Below are 10,475 nucleotides of genomic sequence, written 5' to 3' on the forward strand. Positions count from 1 at the left end.
AGGCCTCACCAATGTCAAATAGAGGGGAATGATCACGTCCCTCGATCTTCTGGCCCCTACTTATACAACCAAAATGCCATTGGTCTTCTCGGCAACATGGACACACTGTTGACTCATATCCAACTTCTTGTCCACTGTAAGGTCCCCTAGGTCCTTTTCTGCAGAACTGCTGCCGAGCCATTCGGTCCCTAATCTGTAGTGGTGCATGGGATTCTTCCATCCTAAGTGGAGGACTCTGCACTTGTCCTTGTCGAACCTCATCAGATTTCTTTTGGCCCAATCCTCTAATTTATCTAGGTCCCTCTGTATCCTATCCCTACCCTCCAGCGTATCTACCACTCCTCCCAGTTTAGTCTCATCTGCAAACTTGCCGAGGGTGCAATCCACACCATCCTCCAGATCATTAATGAAGATATTGAACAAAACCGGCCCCAGGACCAACCCTTGCAGCATTCCACTTGACATGGAGCCATTGATCACTACCCGTTGAGCCCGACAGTCTAGCCAGCTTTCTATCCACCTTGTAGTCCATTCATCCAGCCCATACTTCTTTAACTTGCTGGCAAGAATACAGTGGGAGACCGTGTCAAAAGCTTTGCTAAAGTCAAGGAATAACACGTCCACTGTTTTCCCTTCATCCACAGAGCCAGTTATCTCATCATGGAAGGCAATTAGATAAGTCAGGTATGACTTGCCCTTGGTGAATCCGTGCTGACTGTTCCTGATCACTTTCCTCTCCTCTAAGTGCTTCAGAATTGATTCTTTGAGGACCTGCTTCATGATTTTTCCAGGGACTGAAGTGAGGCTGACTGGCCTGTAGTTCCCCAGATCCTCCTCCTCCCCTTTTTTAAAGATGTGCACTACATTAGCCTTTTTCCAGTCGTCCGGGACCTCCCCCTATCGCCATGAGTTTTCAAAGATAATGGCCAATGGCTCTGCAATCACATCCGCCAACTGCTTTAGCACTCTCAGATGCAGCGCATCCGGCCCCGTGGACTTGTGCTCGTCCAGCTTTTCTAAATAGTCCCAAACGACTTTTTTCTCCACAGAGGGCTGGTCACCTTCTCCCCATGCTGTGCTGCCCAGTGCAGTAGTCTGGGAGCTGACCTTGTTCGTGAAGACACAGGCAAAAAAAAGCATTGAGTACATTTAGCTTTTTCCACATCCTTTGTCACTAGGTTGCCTTCCTCATTCAGTAAGGGGCCCACACTTTCCTTGACTGACTTCTTGTTGCTAACATACCTGAAGAAACCCTTCTTGTTACTCTTAATATCTCTTGCTAGCTGCAACTCCAAGTGTGTCTTGGCCTTCCTGATTTCACTCCTGCATGCCTGAGCAATATTTTTATACTCCTCCCTGTCATTTGTCCAATCTTCCACTTCTTGTAAGCTTTTTTTGTTTAAGATCAGCAAGGATTTCACTGTTAAGCCAAGCTGTTTGCCTGCCATATTTACTATTCTTTCTACACATTGGGATGGTTTGTCCCTGTAACCTCACTAAGGATTCTTTAAAATACAGCCAGCTCTCCTGGACTCCTTTCCCCCTCATGTTATTCTCCCAGGGGATCCTGCCCATCAGTTCCCTGAGGGAGTCAAAGTCTGCTTTTCTGAAGTACAGGGTCCGTATTCTGCAGCTCTCCTTCCTTCCTTCCGATCCTGAACTCGACCATCTCATGGTCACTTCCTCCCAGGTTCCCATCCACTTTTGCTTCCCCTACTAATTCTTCCCAGTTTGTGAGCAAAGATGCACACTGTTTCTGCTCCAGTCCTGTGCAGAGGAGACACAAAATGCTTGTTCTACTCAAGAGCCATCATCAAAGCTCCATGTGACCGTCCTCTTGTGTGTGGTCAGGCTAGTTGTCTGTGAGGCTCACCCCAGTGCTTCCTGCTGGCCACCAAATGAGTTTCCTACAAAGCAGTTAGAGCAGGTTGATGGATTTTCTACTCCTGCTGCTTTTTGCCTCACAATCCTCTGCCTTGTATTTACTTCTGTTAGTATACAGTAGCAATTCAGTATAAATCATCTCAGCTGAGCAGGTGATACTTCTACAAGAGGAGTATTAAAAGGACCTGGAATTACAGGTTGTGTGGGTAGAGGAAGAGCTAAAATCAAATCTGTTTCTGCTCAGAATTGGCATCCAGGACATAACTGATTTTCTGCCTCCTTCTTCTTCCCTTAATATCTCCAATTTCCCTGCTTTCCACAAAAATCTTCTTCTCGGGTGTTGGAGAGAGTTTTTGATTTTATTGGCAGCACTTTATAGCCTTCCTGGTTAACCTATCCAGGTATTACTTCATATCTAATTCTCTTGCCACCTTCATACCTACATCTGACCTCTTCTTATAATCAACACCCATCCTCTAAGCCGGTGTTCTCAACCTTTCCAGACCACTGTACCCCTTTTCTTGCATACCCTGAGTTTCACCTCACTTAAAAACTACTTGCTTACAAAATCAGACATAAAAATACACTTACTTATTACTGAAAAATTGCTTTCTCATTTTTACTATATAAAATAAATCAATGGGAATATAAATATGTTCTTACATTTCACTGTATAGCAGCAGTTCTCAAGCAGCGGTCTTCTCCACGAGTAGTTTTTAAGGGGTCTGCCAAGTAGGGCCAGTGTTAGACTTGCTGGGGCCCAGAGCAGAAAGTCCCACCATGTGGGGCAGAAGCCTAGGGGCCTGAGTCCCACCCACCGGGGCTGAAGGCAAAGCCTGAGCAACTTCGCTTCATGGGGCCCCTGGTGGCGTGGGGCCCCAGGCAATTGCTCTGCTTGCTAACCCCTAACGTCAGCCCAGGATTTCATATGCAGAAAAACAGGTGGGCCGTGGAGTTTTTATAGCCTGTTCAGGGGGCCTCAGAAAGAAAAAGGTTGAGAACCCCTGTTGTATAGTTTATAGAGCAGTACAAAGTCATTTTATGACATTTTAGTTTGTACTGACTTCGCTAGTGCTTTTTATGTAGCCTGTTACAAAACTAGGCAAATATCTAGATGAGTTGACGTACCGCCTGGAAGACATCTTCATACCCCCAGGGGTTTGCATACCCCTGATTGAGAACCATTGCTCTAAACCCCTGCCAGAACAGACCATGCACAAGAGGGAGGAATTAACAGGCTAACATAAAAGTACTAGAACAAGAATGTTTTATCTGATAACTCTCAAGGCAAAACAGCAGAAAAACAAAGATCAAAACCAAGGGAGCTTCAAAATTGAAGCCAGAAAGTAAAGATAAGTTGCTGTACTAAGACTTTCAAGAAGCCTTTTCCTGGGGGATGCAAAAAGGAATTTTGCCTGTTTTTACACTAGACATTTGATGAGGTAATTAAAGCAGAAAGGGAACACTAGAGTAACCCTTCTAAAGTAGATGCAGCAATAGTCCCCTTGTAATAGATGCAGTGATTCCCACCAAAGGACTTCCCTCCCAAAGAGTCTGCAGACATGAAAGAAGAAAAGGAGGACTTGTGGCACCTTAGAGACTAACCAATTTATTAGAGCATAAGCTTTATAAATTGGTTAGTCTCTAAGGTGCCACAAGTCCTCCTTTTCTTTTTGCGAATACAGACTAACACGGCTGTTACTCTGAAACCAGACATGAAAGAGAAATCTTTCCTAAACTATGACTTACACAGACTTGGCATTAGCTCTGAAAGCTTTAGATGTGTTGCTCTGGCCGAGAGGGATAAGCTCATAGTAAGCACTCCCTCAAGGGGAAAAGAATCAAAAGCCAGACTATAAAAGACCTCTCTACCATTGTTGCTCAAGGCAGACGAATCTCCTGATTCCCTCAGATCCCTAGCTTGGTCCATGTCCTCGAATGCTGGTTTCAGGAGATGCACATGGCTGTGATCATGGAAGGCTGACGCAGGTAAGACTTGAAGAGTTGGACAAATTTCTTTTGCTTGAGGAGACTATCAGGTTTTTCTGATCTTTCTCTAAAGGCAGCCAACACTTAAGTTACCTCCCCTCTTATTTTTAAAGGGGAGCTTCAGATGTCGGAGAGAGGAAATTTTCCAAGAAGACTGTCAGAACAAACATTCTGTTGACCACAAGACCTCTTCATGCCGGTTCAGCCTGTTGAGAAGTGCCTGACTCTCAAGACCCAATCGCGCAGCAAGTGCACTTGTGAATTTTGTAACCTGACAGAGACATGCTTAACTTGTAAATTATATAGTTCAGTCTGTGCCCACATGGTACTTTATCTGCCATCACCACTGTGTTTTTGTATCTACATCTACCAGGCTTCCATTATGTTCTTAGGAGTGCATCCAGGCCACTACCGCATAGTGCCTCAGTAAAGTACTAGTAGAGGTGGTAGATGTGGTTAAATGGCAGTAGACAAAGTACAATGATCTGGACAGTGGTGTGAGTTATGTCCAGCAAAGCAAATTACAAGCAGTTGAAGGCCATTTGTGGTTTCTGGGTGACAAAGCCCTCTGGGATCACTGAGAGTTTGGATAGACTCCTCAGAGGTCAGGCACACAGTGGCAAATTTACTGCACAGGAAGGTGCATTGTGTGCTGTTTTAGCTGCACAGGTAGGTGTGTGTGTGGCGGGGGGGTATATTTACCATTTGTTCGCTATATAAATATCTATATATGGTGGTTTGTATGCACAAAAAGGTTCAATTACCCACTGTCTGTAAAGGGTAATAGCCTTAAAATGGCAGCTGCCAGTGTTCACATAGCTGTCCAGTTCATATGAGTGGAGACTTCAAAACTTTTGTAGTATTGTTAAAACATGTGCTTATAACTTGTTTGACTAGTATGCTCTAATTAAGTGATTTTTTTTCTGTAGTCATCTAAGAAAATCCTATAAATTACTGCAATTTTCCTTTAAAGAAATGGGCACAGTGGGAAAGGTCTCAGCTTAAACAAATGCAGATGAGCTACAGAGAACAGTCACCAATCTCACAGAACCTGAACAGGCTAATCTAGAAAATACAGGTAGAGAAGAGTCTGGATGTACGATAGAGCAAGACTATGTCAAGCTTAACAGCTGCACAAGTATTAAGTATAGTGTGGACACACTCTTAACATGAAGCATTACATTACATGAAATTGCATTATATTACATGAAATTGGAAGCCCATTAGCAAGAATTTTTAACGAATTTGTAAACTCAGGGGTTCTACCATATGACTGGAGAATTGCTAACATAGTTCCTATTTTTAAGAAAGGGGAAAAAAGTGATCAGGGTAACTACAGGCCTATTAGTTTGACATCTGTAGTATGCAAGGTCTTGGAAAAAAATTTGAAGGAGAAAGTAGTTAAGGACATTGAGGTCAATGGTAATTGGGACAAAAAATAACATGCTTTTACAAAAGGTAGATCATGCCAAACCAAATGATCTCCTTCTTTGAGAAGGTAACAGATTTTTTAGACAAAGGAAACGCAGTGGATCTAATTTACCCCCATTTCAGTAAGGCATTTGATATGGTTCCACATGGGGAATTATTAGCTAAATTGGAAAACATGGGGATTAATATGAAAATTGAAAGGTGGATAAGGAACTGGTTAAAGGGGAGACTACAATGAGTCGTACTGAAAGGTGAACTGTCAGGCTGGAAGGAGGTTACTAGTGGTGTTCCTCAGGGATCAATCTTATTTAATCTTTTTATTACTGAGATAAGGAGGTGTTAGTACTGTTATACAGGGCACTGGTGAGACCTCATCTGGAATACTGTGTGCAGTTCTGGTCTCCCATGTTTAAGAAGGATGAATTCAAACTGGATCAGGTACAGAGAAGGGCTACTAGATGATCCGAGGAATGGAAAACCTGTCTTATGAAAAAAGAAAAGGAGTACTTGTGGCACCTTAGAGACTAACCAATTTATTTGAGCATAAGCTTTCGTGAGCTACAGCTCACTTCATCGGATGCATCGGATGCAAATAAATTGGTTAGTCTCTAAGGTGCCACAAGTACTCATTTTCTTTTTGTGAATACAGACTAACACGACTGTTACCTGTCTTATGAAAGGAGACTCAAGGAGCTTGGCTTGTTTAGCCTAACCAAAAGAAGGCTGAGGGGAGATATGATTGCTCTCTAAAAATATATCAGAGGGATAAATACCAGGGAGGTAGAGGAATTATTTAAGCTCAGTACCAATGTGGACACAAGAACAAATGGATATAAACTGGCCATCAGGAAGTTTAGACTTGAAATTAGACGAAGGTTTCTAACCATCAGAGGAGTGAAGTTCTAGAACAGCCTTCCAAGGGGAGCAGTGGGGGCAAAAGACATATCTGGCTTCAAGACTAAACTTGATAAGTTTATGGAGGGGATGGGATAGCCTAATTTTGGCAATTAATTGATCTTTGACTATTAGCGGTAATATGCCCAATGGCCTGTGATGGGATGCTAGATGTGGTGGGATCTGAGTTACTACAGAGAATTCTTTCCTGCGTGTCTGGCTGGTGAGTCTTGCCCACATGCTCAGGGTTTAGCTGATCGCCATATTTGGGGTCAGGAAGGAATTCTCCTCCAGGGCAGATTGGCAGAGGCCCTGTGGTTTTTTTGCTTTCCACTGCAGTGTGGGACACGGGTCACTTGCTGGAGGATTCGCTGCACCTTGAAATCTTTAAACCATGATTTGAAGACATCAATAGCTCAGATATAGGTTAGCGGTTTGTTACAGGAGCGGGTGGGTGAGATTCTGTGGCCTGCGTTGTGCAGGAGGTCGACTAGACGATCATAATGGTCTCTTCGGACCTTAAAGTCTATGATTCTATGATTTTTAGAGGTAGTATTCAAAGCAGAGTAGAACTGGCTTCCAGCACCTCATATTAAAGGCAGAGACTGCCTTTATTAATATGAAAATCATCAACCTTTTGGTGGTAAGATTTGTGACGGTATGCTAATGCATGAGGACAAATTGATAGGAACTAAACAAGGATATAATCCCAGAAAAGAGCCCACTTGGACTGCTCTAGCCTCTGTGGCATCTGCCCTGTGTGGATTTGATTAGTTGGCAGAGAGCCATCTGCTCAGGATGCCTGGGGCCATGAGTGCAAACAAAAACTGACATGACTGCTGGTGGCATATGGCAGTTAGGAAAGATGAGAACATGCTGTAGATGGTGGTGGTGGTTTTGCGTTAATGAATGATGTATCTGGTAAAATGAATTATTGCAACCTCTGTTGAAGTTATGTTTATTACAAAGGTATGTTATTGAAAATATAACTTAAAGATTTATTTTGATCATCTCTAGCATATCTTCTTTGATCAAAGAGGTATTTGCTGTGGGAAGCTTTCCAGTTGATAGTCCATCTCAGAAAAAAACATTACAGACCCAATTTATTTAATTTGAGTTTAGAGCACAGCAAAGGGTGGATTCTGGATCAGATTCACTGCCTGTGGAATCACAGAAAACGTAGGGGCTCCAGTGCAATATTCACGTTCATACTTAATTGATCTGAGGCTGTGGCAGAATTTCCAGCCTGTGGCACTGAAGTGCTGCAGAATCCAGGCCTGCACAATTTAGGTCAAGCTTGCTGTGGAGTACATGGGACCCTGGGGATAGATCACATGATACATTTCCTGATTTTGTTCATTCCCTTTGAAACATCTGGCACCAGGCACTGTCAGAAGACAGGATACTGGGCTAGATATCTAGATATACTGGGCTAGACCCAGTCTGGCCATTGTAATGTTCTTAAATTTAAGATGAAGCAGCCTCTACTCATCATTTCACTTATGTTATATCCTTCTGTTATTTGCTTTTTCTGCTAGGTTATATATGTTTTGCATGCCTATTTAATACCAAAATGGTGCAAGTTACAACACATTACCACTGACACCAAATTGTCACTGATTAATTTACCCCAGTATTTTTGTTCAGACTGTTCTGCAGATGAACTCACGATAATTTCTGTATTTGAAAATTGGATAAAGTTTGGGGGTAGGAGGCATTTTGCTCCTGATATCAGCATGAGGCAGTAACCCACTGCACCTGGGTCTTCCTAGTCCTGCAGGGAATTGGGAGTCAGCTACCAATTCAGCAGCATTCCCCGCCCCCTGTTCGACCCTGCAGAGGGCACTTAAATGTTCTGGGGTCCAGAGGTGGAGGGAGCAGAAATGGGCAAGCCGGGGCAGAGCCAGGGTGATATACGTTCCCAGATATCTTTTTCTATAGAGCCCCACACCTAAAAACCCTTTCCATGAGGATTTGTTAGAATTAAAACTGATGCAGCATCAAAGCCTGTGGATGTTATGTCCAAACTTCAAATGCCAAAGAGTCAGTTTCACAATCTTTACTTCCATAGGTTTTGTAAATGCTAATATACTATAGAACAGTTTGCTTTGTTTTTTCGCCAGGGCAAATGGGCCTGGCTGCGTATTTATGGCAGCACTCAAGTCCCTAAAAAAGAAGTGCTGGAATTCATGATTTTGACAATAAGAATAGCAATATTTTTTTTCTTGCACACCTGAAAGATTATACAGATATACCTATATAGCTATAGATATAGATAGATAGATATGCACACCACATTCTCCATTGTCTATGCAAATATATCCCAAATATATTGGTTTGCTCCTTGTGCTGTCTCTTCAGGTATCCATTTCTATGATTTTGTGTCATCTGCTGATGAAAGCCACCTCTTCACATACAGTACTAGGTTGAAAGAATACACAGGAAGTCCAAGGAAGCTAATGAACGTCAATAATGCAAGCTGAGGTACTTTGAAATAGTTGCTTAAGGGGTGCAGATATTGTTCAGCATGCTGAACCCTCTTTCGGCATCAGCTGATGTCATGAAAATCATTTAAATAGCAAACACTAGAAGTCTGAGATCACGGAGGACCTCTTTGCCTTCACAGTAGATGTAGTCTCACAAGCTTTCTTAAATCAGTTGAAAACTCAGATGTAACTTTTCACATAATTTCTTCACTTCTTCTTACTCTCATACCAGGGAATCTCTGTATCTAGTGGCCAGTTACTCATACCTAAGACTTGTATCTGATCAGCTTACTGAAGTTGGAGACATTCTGTTGATTATGCTTGCCAGGAAGGCTAGAGCAATTTGAGACCACAGTGGTAAGTAAAAGAGATCTAAGATTGTTGGCCTACCTAAGGCAAAAATGTTGCTGGCTGGTTGTAGATGGATGCATTTTTCAACAGTGGTACTGACTTGAAAACCTGTTCAGCAACAGCTTGCTATGTTTTTGGATATATATGGGGGAGCTTCTTGTTTCATCTTCCCAATTGCCTAAAAAGTTCTACTGACCACTGGATACACTCAAGCTAAAGTAGGTGTTCTGCCACGTTAGTTACATCCTCTGGAGTATCCATCTAAAGTCCCAATTTTAAAACAAACTCTTCAGAGGGCGATGACCTTGTAAGCCCCTGAAAAGTCTCTTGGGTCTTGGCATCACATGATTGATCTTCAGACACAAACGTGAAGTGTGTGTGACGAGCTGTATAATTTTTCCACACTAACCACTACCGCTCTAAAAGTAGAAGCCACCCAACATACCCTCCAAATTTTTCTGACTTTAAGTTGTACCGCAAGTTTGGAGGCACAAGCACTAAGTTCCCATTGTTTTTTGAGAGACTGGCTATAAACCGGGTGCACCGAGTCCATTACAATTTTGAAGTGATTTATTCATCCAACTTCCTCAATGGTATTCCCAATGCTAAGTTCATTTCTGTGACACAGACAGTACCACTGAATAAGATTGGCTGTTCTTGGTTAAACTAGTCAGCACTTCACTTTATGCCTCAACCATGACACTAGCACCATCACTACGTACACTGATAAAGTTCCTAATCAAATATTCATTGCAGAAACCATGTTTCATTAAACAAGCGTTGATTGCCATAACAATCATCCCTGCATCACTTCCGTCTCATTCCATTAAGTAAAATAATAATAATAATAATAATGAAACAGCCTTGGAATGAATAACTGTACGTGTATAGAAAATCAACATCAATTTTGAAGCTACAGTTGTCGATTCATCTTTGAATACAGAAATGTTTGCTTCTGAAGCAGTAACTTCATTATAAGGTTTTTTTCACATTTCCTGTCCAATAAGGTCTGCAACTTCATGAGCTGACCACTCAGAATGCAAAATAACATCCATATCTAAACTATTGCTTCATTGCAAATCCCCTAACTCAAGAAGATCATTCAATGGTCAGACTTTTTTGCCTGTAAGTAAACACCATGGAATACTCTACCTGTAGATTCATACAGATGTCTTTTTTGTTCACCTCACCAACTGCATTCTCTGGAAAATTTTTCTTTGCATGAAGTACAATCCGAGAGGCTGCAGCATGTGTTGCATTTTTCCCATGTAAAAACATTTTCTTTCTCAGTGATGTGTGCTGTAACCTAGTTATATCACCATAAAATCCAACACTACACCTGCTCCACTCATTTGAAGTCTGACAAACATTCTGTCTTGTGCTTGCTCCTTAGCCTCCAACCTCTTGGCAAACCCAGCAACCAAGTTGCCCACCAGAAAA

This window comes from Lepidochelys kempii, chromosome 1, assembly GCF_965140285.1.
Source record: "Lepidochelys kempii isolate rLepKem1 chromosome 1, rLepKem1.hap1, whole genome shotgun sequence".
Taxonomy (NCBI): Eukaryota; Metazoa; Chordata; order Testudines; family Cheloniidae; genus Lepidochelys; species Lepidochelys kempii.